This window comes from Hibiscus syriacus, unplaced genomic scaffold, assembly GCF_006381635.1.
Source record: "Hibiscus syriacus cultivar Baekdansim isolate YM2019G1 unplaced genomic scaffold, ASM638163v2 tig00111582_pilon, whole genome shotgun sequence".
NCBI classification, from domain to species: Eukaryota; Viridiplantae; Streptophyta; class Magnoliopsida; order Malvales; family Malvaceae; genus Hibiscus; species Hibiscus syriacus.
The window spans coordinates 12,585,271-12,603,938 of NW_024063126.1; the positions used below are offsets into that span (position 1 = coordinate 12,585,271).

Consider the following 18,668-nt stretch of genomic DNA (forward strand, 5'->3'; position numbering starts at 1 on the left):
AAAATGCATATATACTTAAGAGTTTTAGCTTTGAATGATTAAGTAAAACTTGGGACTGATAAATGATTATTGTTTAAAGGTATAAGAGACTCTCCTGATCGCTCGACAGCTCGACCCAGCTTCTCTAGATCAGTTAAACCGCGTGTGCCAGTATTTACTCATTCGAAAACTGTAGCAGAGCGTAGCGAGGCCAGTACTCAGTAGATCTACAGTTTAATCCTATTATCGAGGTGTGTTCCCTATGTACTATTTGATGGTTTTAACTGATTTGATAAATATATATGTTTACATATATATATATATATATATATATATATATATATATATATATATATATACATATTTCACTGAAATTTTATGATTCAATGGTTGATGGTTCATGAACTATGATGGAACTTTATATGATATTTGAATAATTGGTTTCAATGGACGATTTTAATTTACTGGATACGGATCATGGAAACTTTACTTGTTATTTGAAATATGTTATGGGGATATTATCTGGGTAGGCTGGTGTATGGAGGTACAACTTTGATCAAGCTGGTAAATCCTTACGGACCTAAGGCAGCATTTAGGTAGGCTTTCGGGCCCCAAGATGTTCCCTTAGGTTGGCCCCTTATACTAATGGGTATAAGGTTGCCCATGGACACAGTTCTGATAACTGCATATGGTGTTCGGGATAAGGGTATATTATGTAACATCCTCAATACCGGGTTAGTGATCAAATTGTAAAGTTTCAGAATTTACTGACTAGAGTAGAACAATGGATTAGTTTAATGATTTATTTGGAAATAAATCATAAAAGTTATTAGTAATTATAAGATGAATTGAAGGGAAAAAGGGTCATTTGACAAGGAAGATTTTTATTTTCCTTATAAGATAAGGAAATCACGTGAGAAGAGAAAAAAAAGTTTCATAGTTCTCTTCTCTTCTTCCTTCTTCATACGTGAAGGCTTGACTCAAAGGTGAGTTTCTTTGTTTGTTGATTAATTGTTGATTTTATGGTTGGGTTATGATCATTAGATGATAATTAAGCTTAAGGAAAGCTTAATTTGTTCTTAAACAACAAGATGAAAGATATAGAAGAGATTAAAGAAAATGAGTTTTTTGATGAATTTCTAGAAAGGAGTTAATAAGTGAAATTTGAGAAGGAATTTAACTTGTCATCAATAAGAATAAGAGATATATAAAGTTAGAAAGGATTAATAACAAAGTTAAAAGTTTAGCAAGATTCTTAAAATTTAAGAATCATGATGAGATATGGAAGATAAAGATGGTTTATATGGATATAAGATGGTTTAAGTAATGGTAATTGAGTTTAATGACATGATAGAGGCTTAAAATATAAGTATTAAGCTGAAAAGAGTGGATTTTCGGGAATAAAAATGAATTTTGGGCTATGTGCATCGATGCACATTCAATGTGTATCGATGCATCAATGGTAAATTTCCAGAAATTGTTCAGTGTGTATCGATGCACAGGAAGTGCATCGATGCACCCCTTAAAATGGAAACATCGAATGCAATTGGTGCATCGATGCATAAGGAGTGCATCGATGCATCCCCTTAAAATGAAAACATCGAAGGTAATTTATGTATCGATGCATGGGTAGTGCATCGATGCACATGTTAAAGAATGCGTCGATGCACTGTAGAATGCATCGATGCACTTCAAGGGGAAATTGAAATATACATTTCTTTTGGTCTAAGAAATGATAGATTAGAATATATCAATTGGATACTGATATGTATCAACGTATGATTATATAGATATCAAGCACGAACAAGTTCCGAAATGATTATCAAGTCAAGATTCGATCGAAAGAAAGGAAATCATTAAAGTGGATTGGAACTTAGTGAGGCCCATGTGAGTGCATATTAGATACAACAACAACAACAACAAAACCCAATTCCCATATGTATGGGGTAAGGGGGAGGTAGGGTAGTAGGCTACCCCCAACGCCAGGTTGAGAGTAGCTTCCGTGGAAGACCTCCGGCAGTCAGAAAATTAAAAATTTAGATAAATGCAATGCATGTATAAATAAATACATAAATACATAGCTAATCAGTATTCATATGCAGTCATTAAAATCATATGTGCGTCTGTAACTGGAATTTATCCCTGCATAATAATCCCTGCGAAAGAATCTCTGCATATAGACAGAAACATAAGATCCGGCTAATTTAAAAGAGGAAACATGAAGAGAATGATACACAGAAGTCAACGTTAGCAAGCCCAGTTCTAATCCTTCATAAATACCAATAACAGAAACGTATTAAAAGTATAAGTCATGGAAAATACTACAAAGACATTAAAAGAAGACAGAGATGATACACCCTATAGATGTGACCCACACTACTCGACTACCCTAGTCTTTAGCCTCCATATTTCCTATCAGAGGTCATGTCTTCGGTAAGGGCTAAATCCCTCAAATCAGATCTCAAGCAGTCTTCCCACTTTCGCCTTGGTCGTCCTTTCCTTCTGGCACCGTCGACTGTAATCGACTCACCCTCCTTACCGCATCCGACGGTAGTCGCCTAAGGACATGCCCAAACCACCGTAGTCTTCCCTCCCTCAATTTTTCGAAACAGACACCACCCCCAAGGACATCCTAATAGCAGATTTGTCCTACCACATGTCCATCGAAGCATTCTCATTTCTGCGGCCTCAATCCTCCTCACGTGATCCTTCTTGGTTGCCCAACATTCTGATCCATACAACAGCGCTGGTCTTATTGTCATTCTATAAAATTTTCCCTTAAGTTTTAGAGGGACCTTCTTGTCACACAGAACTCCAGTAGCGGCCCTCCACTTTAGCCATCCCGCCTTTATACGGTGTGAAACGTCATCATCTACACCCCCATCTTTATGTATCATAGACCCTAGGTACTTGAAACAATCCTTTGAGGGGAGAACGTGTCCTTCTATGCATACTTCTACATCTTCATCATTTTGGTTCCCATTGAAGTTTGAACATACATACTCTGTCTTTTCAATATTGATCCTTAAACCTTTTTCTTCCAAAGCAGTCTTCCAGGTAGCCAGTCTACTATTCAACTCAGATTTTGTTTCAGCAACTAAGACAATGTCGTCAGCGAAAAGCATACACCATGGTACACCGTCTGGTGTCGCATATTAGATAGTGTATTATATATAAATGGAAATAAGACTTGTGACAAGTCTATTTCCTATAGTAAAATACATGAATTCATTAATATGAGCATATGGTTGATATGTTACATGTGTGTTATTGATTGTTGCATGTGTTAATGATAGGTGTGAATACATGTTTATATGATACATGTTAAGTTTCCATGATATATGTACACAAGATAATACGATATAAGCTAAATTATGTAATATGATACATAACTATAAGATAAGTGAAGGAATGTATATATGATAGAGATTATGTATTAGATATATGAGAAGTGGTAGATGTGATTAGGTGAAAAAGAATACAAACATATATTAATCCATGTTATATGTGATAAATGAATGATATGAAAAGTGACATGAACTACGTGAAAAGAAGCTACATGATTATATGTAAATGTGAAAGAAGTTAGGAGCTTATATGAACATGTGATATGAATGTGTATATGTAATACAAGTTATGCGACATAAGCTACGTGATATGTGACATTGAATTACGTGTTGATATGACATAAGTACATGAACAAATGAGAAATGATATTAAAGTTTTATATATACATGTGGTATGTGACAGAAGAGAAACAATAAGTGATATGAAATGTTATAAATGATAATGCCCATGTTATGTGATATGAGAGCTAGGGGTATAGTTGGCATGCCAAGGGTCGAGGGTTTATCTATGTTCTACGGAACATATGGACAATTTTACCTTGTCTTTCGAGACATATAGACAATATACCTATGTTCTAAGGAACATATGGACAGTTTACCTAGGTTCTTCGGGACCTATGGACAGTTGCCGATGTTCTCTATGACCTCTGGATAGGTCCTTCGGGACATTTATACGAGCTGTGGTGACAGTATAGTGGTGCACAACCTCAATGTACTCACATACCTTAAGTTCTCAAAAGTATACATGGGCTAATACATAGACTTTAAAGAGAGTAAATAAATCAATTGATATGATACAATGTGTGTTCAGTTGTGAACTGATATATGTGTACTATGATGTGTATAAAAATGTTTAGTATATGTTTATACGATAAAAAGAATTAGTGACAGGTGTACATGGGATAATAAGAGATAACATTGAATACAATGTATATGATATATATATATATATATATATATATATATATATATATGTTTTGTTATATGAATTATATGATATGATATATGTGTGTGTTAATGAATATTGTATATGTTATAAGATATATGATATGAACATAATAAATCATATGAACAAGAGAATATAAATATAAATGATAATAAAATGATAATGATAGGAATAAAGATAATTATATGCATGTATGGATTTGATGGATGAGCATATATATGTTTGGGTATGCTATGGTAACAGTAATTGTTCATGCATGATTACAAGTTATAGTTTACATTATATGTTTATTTGCCTCACTAAGTCATAGACTTAGCGTGTAAGTGATTTACACGTAGGTTTTGAGAAGAGTAAAGAGCAATGTGGAGCAAGACATGCCAGTTCTCCTTACTGAATGTCAGATCATAAAAGAGGTGAATAATATGTAATTTTGTATATAAAGTTCTAGTTGGCATGTATTCAAAAGAGTATATTTTATAAGCTCTGAATAAGTTATATGTAGATGAATAAGGGAATTATGCATTCTCTGATCGATTTTTGCAATAATGTAAATGTAATTTATGTAAGTTAGTCATCTATATGTTATAAAAGTTTTAAATTGCTCATTATTCTATACAAGTAAATGTTTTAAAAAGTCAATGTGACACCACGGACTTGTATTCGGGTCGGATACGGGTTGGGGGTGTTACATATTATATGATTTAATATTTTATACTTTAACAAGATTTCCATGATACTTGACAGGATTATAATTGATGGTTTTTCATATGATGTTTTTACTGAAATAATAGGACACACTGAGCCTAGCTCACTTTTCAAAATGTTTTTCCCCTTTCATATAATGTTGGTTAGATACTCAGATCAAGCACTTGGAGGATCAACATATCTCTTGAAGTATATCTTATTGTAATGTTTTATCTTTCAAGTTGACTTTATTTTGATAACATGAGCCTTATTTTAAAGTATTGTATTTTATAATGATTAGTCTTTTGTTATTTATGTTCGGTTTATCGTAATTGGGATTTTTTTAAGACATGTTTTAAATTAATTTATTACATTTTAATGCTATATTTGTGAATTGGGTTTTTATAGTATTATATATTATAATTTCATAAATGTCATTTATAATATGATTTTTCATTGATTAAACAACGTTTTTAGAAAATGTCTTTAAGAATCATGAATGTGATCCATTAGACTTAGTCGAAATGCATAGGTCGGGTCTAGGGGTGATATTTAATTGGTATCAGAGCTTTTGATTTTTAAACCTCGGACTGTGTATGAGTCCAAATTGAAAATACGGTTTTGAAATAGTTTACAAAACAAGTTACTAAGGCCATGTCATAAAGTTTTTACAGTTTTAACTATGTTCGAGACTCCAAGTGCTTATCTAACCCTAAGCTTTATCTTCTTTAGTAACCTCAAGATCTAACAAAATGAGTGCTAGACGTGGACGTCGAACTAGCCGTGGACGAGGTCGAGTGGCTAGATTTGTAGACCCGATCGATGAGATTCGAGTAGATTCCCCACCTCCGACAGGTGAACCTGCTCCTACGACCCCGCCGAATTTACCTCATGCCGCAGGTATTGGCATGACTACACCGATCATAGGAGCAACCGATAGTGAGCCTGATTCTACCAGAGTTACATTTGATGAGAAATTTGGTAGACATTTTCTACAGTTGATTCAAGGAGTGGTCAGAGCTGCTGGTGTTGGATCTGAGGTGTCTATTTCTTAGACTCTGATCGTCAATGGAGTCAGAACTTTTGGAGGACAGATAGGTGGAGTTCCTACTGAAGCAGAAGATTGGCTCCAGGATACTGAGAGACGTATGGATCAGTTGGGTTTGGACCCAACTAAGAGATATTTAGGGGCAATAACGATGTTAGATGGCAATGCCCACACATGGTGGGAATCAGTGGTCAGTAGTGTTCCGACCGATCGTTTGATGTGGGATTTCTTTAAGGAGCGCTTTAGGAGTTGTTTCCTGTGAGATCGTTATTTAGTTCAGAGACGACAATAGTTTCAAGACTTGGTTCAGGGTGATATGACTGTTTCAGAGTATGAGATGGAGTTCTTGAAATTTCTTAAGTATAGAATCAGTCTGGTGCCTACCGAGAGGGATCGATGCCGTAAATTTGCGCTTGGACTCAGATACGAGCTACGTAGGCAGGTTGTTACCCACCAAGATGAGATTTTCGATGTGCTGGTGGGCAGAGCCAAGGATGCTGAGGAGATGGAGGGTTTAGCTTCTGGTAGAGAGCGGGTTGATCGGGAGCGATCTAAGAAATTTTCGGGCCCTACTGAACCATCTGCACAATTCGGGAAGAGGACTCATACTTCGACCCCTCAGAGGAGTAATACACTTTTTAGACCTGCTGTATCTTCACCTCTAGCGGTTAGTCGTGGTGGTTTTTCAGGGTTGCCACATGTGCCCCTTTGTGATTATTGTGGTAATTGACATAGAGGGGAGTGTCATAAAAATATGGGTATTTGCTATCAGTGTGGATCTAATGGTCGTTTTTTGAGGGAGTGTCCCCAGCTCGCTCCGTCTGAGAGGACCGCTACTCAGACTCCTGTGCTTTCTTAGACTATAGTACAAACCCTAATTAGAGATCGTAGCCAAAGAAAGGCTCGTGGATCAGCGTTCAGGACAGACAGTAGAGCCCGACCTCAGCATAACAGAGGGCAAGCAGTTTCTGAGGCTAGACAACCAGCTTTGGTTTATGCCACTAGACGTCGGGATGACAGAGATGAGCCTGAGGTTATTGCAGGTACATTTACTATTTATTATATCCCATACTTTGCATTATTGGACAATGGATCCACCCACTCCTATGTATCGAGTTCAGTATCTAGAAACCTTCAGATTCCGATTGAGAACACTGAAAATATTGTTACGGTTACGATTCTAGTAGGACAGGCAGTATTAGTTGTCCTCTGGAGGTTCATGGAGAAATTTTCTCGATGATCTTATGGAGCTTCCTTTAGAGGAGTTCGATCTAATTCTTGGGATGGATTGGTTGAATAAACACAAGGTAAATCTGGATTGTGAATACAAGAGAGCTACTCTGAAGACTTCAGATGGTCGTACTATTGTGTTAATTGGTGAACGACGTGGCTATCTCTCCAATATAGTTTCAGCTATAGAAATTGATCGTATGATCAGGAAGGGATACGAGACTTTCATTGCCTGTATTTTGAACACTAAAGGTTCCTTATCCACGATTAAGGAGATTCATACAGTTAGCGAGTTTCATGATGTCTTTCTGGAGGAGTTGCATGTGTTACCTCCTGATAGAGAGGTAGAGTTCGAGATTGAGACTTATCCAGGATCTTCACCTATTTCTATAGCACCTTATCGCATGGATCCAAAGGAACTTAAGGAGTTGAAGGTCCAATTGAAAGAATTATTTGATCGATGATTTATTTGGCATAGTACTTCACCTTGGGGAACTCCAGTTCTGTTCGTGAAAAAGAAGGATGGGTCGTTAAGGCTATGTATTGACTATCGGAAGTTGAACAAGATGACGATCAAGAATAAATACCCACTACCGAGGATTGACGACTTGTTTGATCAATTGCGAGGAGCTACTGTATTCTCTAAGATTGATCTTCATTCAGGGTATTATCAATTGAAATTTAAAGGGTCCGATGTTGTAAAAACGGTCATTTGCACTATATATAGTCATTATGAATTCTTAATAATGCCTTTTGGTTTGACGAACGCTCCCGTATCTTTCATGGATTTGATGAATCGTGTGTTCCGACCATATTTGGATCAATTTGTGCTTGTCTTTATTGATGATATTCTGGTCTATTCTCGGACGGAAGCAGGGCATGACGAGCATTTGAAGATCGTTCTACGGACTTTGAGAGAGCATCATCTATATGCCAAACTAAGCAAGTGTGAGTTTTGGCTTCAAGAAGTGTCGTTTTTTGGGCATATTATTTCTGCGCGAGGTATTCAGGTTGATCCAAGTAAGATCGAGGCTGTTGTGAGTTGGAAACGACCCAAGAACGCCTCTGAGATCCGCAGTTTCATGGGTTTGGCTGGATATTATCGACGTTTTGTCAAGGGCTTCTCAATCATTGTTGTTTCTTTGACAAAGCTGTTAAGGAAGAACGTGCCATTTAATTGGGGCAAGGCATAACAGGAGAGCTTTGAGAAATTAAAGGCGGTTTTGACTCAGGCACCAGTTTTGATTCAACCAGAGTTCGGGAAGGATTTTACAGTGTATAGTGATGATTCACACTCAGGACTCGGCATTGTTCTAATGCAGGAAGGTAAGGTGATGGCTTACGCGTCCCGTCAACTGCGATCGCATGAGTGTAATTATCCGACTCATGATTTGGAGTTAGCAGCAGTGATTTTTGCCCTGAAGATTTGGAGATACTATCTTTATGGAGAGAAGTGTTACATTTTCACTGATCATAAGAGCTTAAAGTATCTTCTGACCCAGAAGGAGCTTAATTTGAGACAACGGTGCTGGCTAGAGCTTCTAAAGGATTATGATTGTGTGATTGATTATCACCCTGGTAAAGCTAACATTGTAGCGGATGCTTTGAGTAGAAAAGCAATAACGGAGTTAAGGTCTTTAATGGCCGTGATGAATTTATATGATGATGGCACTTTGTTAGCGGAATTGAAAGTTAAGCCGACCTTGGTTGATGAGATCAAAGCTAAGCAACCTCTTAATAGCTCCTTGCTTTCTATCTTTGAGCAAGTGGAGCAGGGGACAATCTCAGATTACGCCCTTGATCAGGATGAAGTTTTATACTTTAAGGGTCGATATTGTGTGCCATATGATGCTGAGTTAAGGCAGATTATTCTTAATGAGGCTTACAGTAGTCCATATACTATGCACCCCGATGGAGATAAGATGTACCAGAATTTAAGAGAGATGTATCATTGGGTTGGCATGAAGAAGGACATCTCGGATTTTGTGGCTAATTGTTTGGATTCTTCTTTTCATTTGAAGTACCAGTATCTGACTTTTTTGTCGGACATATAGATATGTGGATATGACCTCCAAAGATCTTCTAAATGCATAGAAATGATTTTAAAAAATCTAATAATACATGTATTCGACACTCATACTTGGTTCGAGTACCATAGTTTCCTTTTTATTGTTTTGCTAGTTTAACTAAACTCTCCCTCTTGAAATTTAATTTTTGTTTTTGATAAATGTAGGTTGGCATAACTTTGGCACGGATGCTATCATTGGATGGAACATGGCATTCCTTTGCTGAGTCTCTCTCAATAAATGCCCCATACATAATATCCACAGTTCTTTGGGTATACTGGTTAGTGGCATCTTATCTTATTATTTATTTTAGTCGAATTTTGTAACTATATGTTATTCCGACTTTTCATTCTTTTCTTGAAGTGTTTATTTCTAACATTTTTGTCTGTCATATGGGTACTAGTATATGACTTTTAAGAATCTTATGTCTAATATAATCGTTTCAGACATGTACTCTATCTGATGCTCACACCCAAATTCAAGTAACGTAAAATACGATTATTACTTAGATAAGAATACATTCTTTGAATGATGATTACGAATATATAGGCAACGAGGCTTTCTCATGTTACAACCATGTGCTTAAACTTAAATTACAACAAGCACAAGACAGATTTTGAGGCTAACACTAAGAACGTTAGAAGATATTGACTAATACAGTATCCCATAGCATAGTGCTTTTCGTGTTGTTTAGTAGTGTTGTTCAACATCAATGATTTTTTTTTCGTGATCTTATATTAAACTTACACTCCACCAATAACCAACTAGTTTTGCATTGTATGCTTAGCACGAGTTAATACACCTTTAACCACTAATTTGACCAATCCTAACCGTGGTAATGGCTTGTTCTTTATTCCTTTCTTTGTAGCTTATGGTTCCTAAATGTTTTTATTCTTCGTTGCTAAATTGTGACTTGAAAGTTTAGGGGAGTTTGCATCAGTGATATGATACCAGTTTACCTTGGAAAGCTTTTTAGACAAAGTGGAGCATCTGATGATGTTTGTTCCAAGGTTTGTTTATTTCTATGCAGACATGATAGTTCGTATTAAGATATTTGTGGATATTCAATTCATTTTTACTAGTTCAAATATTATAATTACTATTGGCTGCAGCTGCCCATACTAATTTTTAGATATTCATTCAGAATTCGTTCCATCTTTGCTGATAATCAGTGATACAAACCCATTTGAGTTCATTTTAGATATTCATTCAGAATTCGTTCCATCTTTGCAACGCGAAATGGAAAATCGCAACGCGATTTTCGCAACGAATTTGGAAAATCGCAACGACAACTGTAGACTATCGCAACGCGAACTGAAAAATCGCAACGCGATTTTCAACTATCGCAACGCGAAATGAAAAATCGCAACGCGATTTTCAACTATCGCAACGCGAAATGCAACGCGAATTTGCGATAGTGGAGATCGCAATGCGAATTAGAAATCGCATTGCGATTTTGTTGGTCATTTTCGCAAATCCAAAAAAAGTTGGTCAAAATCGTATATTATCTGGGATTTTTGGTCACTGAAGTTATTTTCTCTTTACAAAAAATGCATATATCCAATCCGTTTCATTCTTAATATTTATGCATAAAATAGATCGATCCATAGCTTGTTCATGATTTGGTTGATTCCATTATGATAATCATTCAATTCTTTCCTCAATGTTGATGATGAGTTCAGTTAGGAATTGGTGAAGAGAAGGTTTTGCTGTTCAAAAGTATGGCAATCTCATAGGCTTCAGTGAGTTACAAAGACCTGAGTTCTTTTTCATGATCAACTTGGAAAAATGTTATTTGATGCATGTATTCACGTTGAATGCTTACGCATATCCGACACTTATACTCGAGTCTAATCAATATAAACACATTTTTATATATAAAGAAAAGGGTTCCATGCATTTCATATTGTAATTTTTATTTTCTGAAGTAAATTTACGCTTTTTATGATGTGCAGTTGAGCGATTTTCACTCGGAGTAAGAAATCCCACAGCTTTCCTAGCAGGCTCCCTGGTTAGTATATACTTCTGAATCTTTCTATATGATCATTTTGATTTGGTTACTCAGATTTTAGTGAGTATCTTTATATTTTAGGTAGAATTTCATGTATTTAGAAAGTATTTAGAAGATCATATTTGCATACCTATAATTAAATGCGAATAAATATAAATATCAAACATAAATACTTTAAATGATATAAAAAGTCAGAACAACATAGAATGTTGGTTCCGTAGTGATGAAGTTTACATTGTTTGTTCAAAACATTCCCGTTGCAGTCAAGGACGGAACTGGGATTAGATAATTGGAGAGGTTAAGTTGTCTAATTATAAATAGGTAGGGATGAGTATTCAATTGAATCGATTAAGAAAATTTTGAGTTAATCGAGTTGATCAATCCTATTTTATAACTCAAACTTTATTAAAAAATTTTCAAATCGAGTTGTTCGAGTTTTGTTTAAATTTAATTGTAAATATTTATAAGGCTTATATCATAAGTAAGTACTTAAAGTATATATCTTTTTCATTCAAGTATATAAAGTATTTTTTGATCAAAGTTGGTATCTAAACTTATCTTTTTGGTCAAAATAGGTACCTAAAGTATTTTATGGTCAAAATAGGTAGCTAAAGCAGGGTTTCAAAAAACGGTCCGCGACCGCTATTTCGTCCGCGATATAGCGGTTTCGCCGCCGTCCGAGTTACCCTCGACGGCCGCAATCACGATAAATCTAAAATAACCGAAAACGCGACTTGAAACCCTGAGCTAAAGTATTCTATCTTTTTCATCTAAGTACCTGAAGTATTCTTTAATTAATTTCATGTGTCGGTTTTTTTAGAACTTAGATGAAAAAAATTGAATATTAAAAGTACCTATTTTGACAAAAAATACTTTATGTACCTTATTTTGACCAAAAGTTAAGTTTAGGTACTTATCTTAACCAAAAAATACTTTAGGTGCTTGGATAAAATAAAATACTTTAGATATTTATTGTAATATAAGCATTTTTATAATGTTATAGAACTATTTGATTCCAATTTAAATGATTTTCTTTAACCATGTACGATATACATATAATTTTCATATATGATACACATATATCATGCAGAGTTGAAAGACTCGATTCGAACTTGAAAACCAATCTATTAATTATTAATAGTTTTAAGTTATTCGAGTATTTATTTTGTAACTTGACTCAAATTTGAAAAAATTTCGAGTCTAATCGAATTTTATTCCTCCCTATAAATAGGGACCTGATAAGTATTTAATCCCAAAATTTTTCCCTGCCCCCTTTCTAGCTTCGCCGCTGGTTGCAATGCGCTTCCTTGTAGTGTGACTTATTTGTGTTAGATGTATTTTTAGATGTGAATACGAAGATATAACCTCCAAAAATCTTCTAAAAGCATATAGAAAAAAAGAAAAACTTCAATTTTTTTAAGAATATGGAATACATACACATATCTAACAGTCATACTTGAATTCAAATTACATAAATCAAAACTGCAAAAGCCGCCATTATGCAATCAAGAGAAACCAATATTACTAAATGAATATTAAGCTGAGAATTGGATTATTTAATGTAAGACATATCCATAGGCTGAGCTGGGTCAAGAGTAAGGCCTCAAGGCATAAGGTTTAAATTTACTATCCATTGACTATTAAAAAATAAAATTATATTTTTATATTAATTTAATATTTATATATATTTAGAATTAAATATAAATAAAAATAGTTTTTACCTCCAATGCACGGGGAATATCTCCTGAATTCTTCTTTGCTGGAGTGTGTTGTGGTGGTTTGGTCACTCTTCCCATTCAGGTTAGTCATTTTGTATTCCCAATATACATAATGTTATTTTTCCTATGTATATAGTCTTCGTACTATATTTATGTTGTCTCGACTCTTCATTTATTTTGATATTTGTGTTCTACACTATCATAACATATGAAAGCACGACCATCATCCAGACATGTAGAAAAAAATTAAAAAATTAAATATATTGATATTGAACACATACTTATATCCAACATTCACACTCGAACGAGAATCATCAGTAGAAACATAAAATCCAAGGCAACTTTATAGGTATTGCAAATTTGAGACAGCTTATGCCAGTGTTTTCTCTGTATACAGTAAAACTATGGGTGCAATGGACCGCACCATATATTTCAATATGTTACTCCGGCTCTTGATTTTATTTGAATACTCTTGTCTAACTCATATCCGGGTATCAGTACAGGATATGATTCTCTAAATATATGAAAAAAAGTTGAACGGATGCGTATTTGACACCATTTGATTTGAAGCAACATAGTTTTAACGTGTTACATGACTCGGAACTAACGCTATATTCCCTTTCTTTATCTCGACTCAAGCTTGGAATCGGTTTTGGATGAGGAAACGCCCCGTCTTTGCACTTGCAACCGTCGCCACAGTAGTGGTAAAACAGGTTCTTGTGGTTCCGATATTTGATTTTATGTAAACAGAGATTCCTAATGTATGAAAATGACACAGGGAATTTGGACTGTGTTTCCATATGTTATGGCTGCTTCAACTGCATTGTTCCTTTACCTACGGCGCCATTTCTCGACCTAGCTCGGGTATTATCGGTTCGGCTTTCAATCCGGTTTTTATTCTTTGTTAATAGAGGATAGAAGCTATAAAAAATGGTTGTCCCTTGTTCCCATATATAATGGGGTAAGGGGGGAGGTAAGATAGTAGGCTACCCCCAACACCAGGTTGAGAGCAGCTTCCGTAGAAGACCTCCGAATTATGAAATGCCCTCCGTGGGACTCGATCCCACGACCTCAAGGTTAAGAACCTTGTGCTCTACCAACTGAGGATAGAAGCCATGAGTTTTAGAAATGTAAAGGGCGTACTAATACTAATGTCCAATGGTGGTGTTCCAATATTTAGATTATCAGATTTCGGTGACAAAAAATGTACAGATATTATTTGAATTTAACTATATTGGTAAGATTATATATATATATATATATATATATATATATATATATATATATATAATGTTTAAATATTTTTATAATTTCTCAAATTTTAGGTACTAATGATTATGTACTCAAAAATATTAAAATTAAGAATCTATTAAGTGATCTCAGTGGTTGAAGGGAATGTTGTTTTTCCTTAGGTCTTGGATTCGATCAGTTGTATTTGCAGGGTATGTGCTTTTGTTAATAGTTAAGAAATATTATGAACATATATTATCTTGTAATCACACATACTTTTTTTAATATATATATATATTTAAAGTTAAATTTTAAGGATGTTTTTTATTTACATGATATAAAATTATCTAAGTAAAATTTATGGACTGTAACATCATTTCACTCATTGTTGAGGATGTTTTCATTAATCATCATATGATCGATTATTGATCAAGTGACAAAATAATATACTTATTTTCTTGATGAAAGTACACGATAGCCCTCTGTTATTGGCAGCTAGAACTGTTTCTAAGGTTTTATATTATAATTTCAGAATCATTCAACAAGTTGAGATGTCCGAGTGGTTAAGGAGACAGACTTGAAATTTGTTGGGCTACATTCCTGCTTAGGTTCGAACCTTGCTGACGACGTGTAATTTTTCTTTTCATTTTATTATTTGCAGATATTAGTGCTGCAAACTTATTCAGCCCCAAAGTTTATTCAGCTGTTTCTTCCTCTCATATGCAACAACTTCCTTCCTATCCTACATTCAACATAGATCAGTGAGCTTAAATTCATAAAGCTTTTAAATTCTAAAATTTTAGGAGGGAAATGAAAATGAATTTTCAATAGAAAATATTTAAAAAAATTTAAAATATATGATAATATGTTTTTAAAAATTAACGGACTTTTAGTTCAACTCCTACCCCTTAATCCATCTTTGATTAGATTGTTATTGTTACTTCAACTCTACATTCCCTATAAAGTACAATATATCCGGTTGTGGATTTTGACGGAATAATTTGACTTTAATTAAAATGTTTTAAAATTTTGAGAAATCTTATGAGTTCGTTTTTTAAATTGAGGGTTCTTTAAAGGAAATATTGTAGAATGAATTGTTATTTTCTCTAAAAAAATTTGAGTAATAGTAATTATATTTGTCAGGGGTATATTGTCAACGACTAAGAAAAATTATAAATATATAACACCTTATAACTATCCATACTATTAAAGAAAATAATATTTTTCAAAGATTAAATGCAAAAAATCTAATTCGATAAATTTAATACTTATTTTATAATTTTTAAAATTTCATTCAATAGAGAAATTACTTTAGTATAGTTTAGCTACTGTTTATTTACGTTACCTAATATAAAACTACACAAATTATTAAAAAGAAAAAAATACTTCTCATATAAGGAAAAAGACAAAGTAAAATCCACTTACTTTATCTTATTTTTTAAAGTAAAATACACAAATAATTATTAATGTTTGAATAAATTTTTATCTTTCCCACTAAAATTTTAAAAGTAATAAATCAAATATTAATTTTATCAATTTATAACAAATTGGTTACTCAACATTAACAACTGTTTACAACCATATAAAAAAGTACAACTTGAGCATTAACTGGATTGCCACAGTGGAGAGTTAAAAATCTTTAACTATCATCTCTTCACCTTAAAAATAAAAATCCAATCTCAAAACCATATTTAACATATTTTCATTCATCTTTTATGTTTAAAGTTTCTCAAAAATTCTAAAGAAAAAATCCAGCTAAGTTGAAGATGGAAGATGAAAAAACCCAAATTTTCTAAAACAAACCGTGCCACATTTCAAGATGAAAAGATACAAACCAAAATGATTATCAGCTGATCAGCCTTTTTACCTTGTATGTCTTCCTTGTCTTGTAGGATAATCCTGAGTAAGGGTTAGTTCAGGCTAGACGAAGTTTTGTCAACAATGACGAGAATTTGCTTACTCGTCTCCAAAACATTAACTTATGTTTCCACTTTGAAGTTGAACAGCAAGTTAATGGAGTTTCTTTTTAAATTTCTTTGGTTTTAATGGAACTGCTGGAGTTTGGAGAATTAAAGCTCTTGAGGAATTCGGAGGCTAGCTTGAAATGACAACTGTAGAAGACATGAACATAGCTGTTCGAGCACGTCTCAATGGTTGGAAATTTATCTTCCTTAATGATGTAAAGGTACAACCACATTCTATTTCTATGCAATCGTAATTTCTTTATGTCACGTTTAGTTCACTTGGATCAGTCTTGTTTTTCAGTAAAAAAAAAAGAAAAATCGAATTCAAGAATAATATCTAGAAATGATCAAAATTGTGCGTCTAACCCCTCGATGGAAGATTCAAGAAGTGTCCTGACGACTGTTTGTTGGTGTGTAAAATGTTTAGGCCTTTTATTAAGTCCTTGAGTCATAAGAAGCATATAGGAAGCAACAACATCGATGGTTCGAAGGTAATATTGTTACACAACTTTCACTCTTTGGAGTTTATGATTTCTTTACAGTATACCGAAGTACCTTTAATTCTGCTGGTGGATAAAACAGAAAATCTCCGCTCCCAGGTAAGCAAATGAATATCATACTGTTCTACTTTAAACAATATTTTCAATGTTCTCTAAAACTGCACTTTTTTTTATAGTCTGAGGTGATTACAAAGTAATTTCTGTTTAGAATCTTTTTTAGCAATCGACAACTAGTACTCTACAGATACAACTGCTCAAACCTGGGACCTATAGGGAGAATAATACTCCCCTTTACCACTAAGATCACTTGATGGTTTCCTAAACTGCATTTTAGATAGACCATAAATGGGGCATCATTTGGGTTTGTTGGGTCCCTTTTACCGCTTACAAATCGGCATATATTTTAAAATTTGGTTTAGAATAATCAAAATCATTAGTTAACTCCTTTGTTTTCTGAATTTTTACTGGGAATTAGATCATATGTAGGTTTGTTGGTTGGACTTGCGTCTAAGTTTAAGATACTTGAAGGTTCATTTTTTTGAAAGTATATATAAGGGTCCTTGAAAGATTATATCCCACACTTATATCCGGAATTGTGTTGGGCATTGATAATTTAAGAAAAATGAAAAGTCGAAACAACATAATATGTAGGGCAATAATTTGGTTTTGTTATCTGACTAACTGGAAAAACATGGAAACAAAATTGTTAACGTTAGCACCATGAGGCAACTCCAAGACAAGAATGTTAAGTTAAATGCAGGATCCTTGAACATATGCGATTCAATTGTGCATTTCTTTCATTCTAAAAGCATTTATTAATACTAGTTCCCAATATTCAAGGGCTAGCTGAATAGTTCAATTCGAAAAGCCGAAATTTCTCACATGATTCTCCTATTGGTGTTCAAAATTATAGGTTAGGGATAATGAGGGTATTTGTTCTTTTTCTGGGCATTGTAGGCACAAGATTTCTGGCAGCAGGGAACCCAGATGAAGAGAAAGATGTGGTTACAGAACATGAAGATAAAGCTGATAGTTCTTGGAATCCTGATTGTTTAGAATATCGTCGTATTTATCTCAACTAGATCAAATAGTATTCGAGTTAGAGAATAGATTGCCACATGGATAAGTCTCGAGTTCGAGCTTGAAAACGCAACAAACAATTGAATGGATGGACAAGTTGGCTAGAAGTGAGAATGCCATTAGAGTGCAAAAAATTAGCAGGCCGAAGCAAGTATTTTAGCTACCGCTGTAAAAAGAAGAAAACTAACCAAGAGCTCCGGGCCATTGATTAAGCTTTAGTAGCCACCATTGCCACCCCTTGAGTGTCCACCGCCCATCCTTCCACAGCCACGGCTATAGCCTTTGCCTCTTCCGTCTCTCTCTCTTCCATAACCACCAAGAGCCAAATAATTATTGTTAAGAGTTTAATGACTTTGAAATTCATTTGTTGTATGACATTCACGCATGTTTCATGTGAATTCAACTTGATATTGTTAACCAATGTTATGCGGACTTTAGAATGAGCTTGGATATAAGTATGTATCTTATCAATACTTGGTTTGAATAAGTCGATTAATGAGCTGAGTACATGTGGTTATGCCAAAAAAAGAAAATACTCCGATAGCTTCATTCCCTGAGAACGATAAAAGTATAAAACCACACCATCATAATAAATGGGACTAGAGAAGTCGGGAGCCACTTAAGGAACTATCTTGATGTAGTTCGGGAACTTTTTTTATTATTATTCTACGCTGATTATAAGGTATTATCTATTTAAAAGGTTCTCAATTATTTAACAATGAATGCTCAAACACCCATATAAATATCGCTTGGTTCGTGCGAGACTCTTTTATGTTTAATACATCACAAAAATCAAATGAGGAGAAGTGGGGAAAATACAATGCAGGGATGATCAATGGGAGCACAAAAACACTTGAATAGAATA

The 18,668-nt window shown here is 34.3% G+C and overlaps 1 pseudogene; it reads left to right on the plus strand.

Moving 5' to 3' along the window:
- The first annotated feature begins 5,864 nt into the window (after positions 1 to 5,864).
- Positions 5,865 to 13,949, plus strand: LOC120165469 (annotated as a pseudogene).
- The last annotated feature ends 4,719 nt before the right edge of the window (positions 13,950 to 18,668 follow it).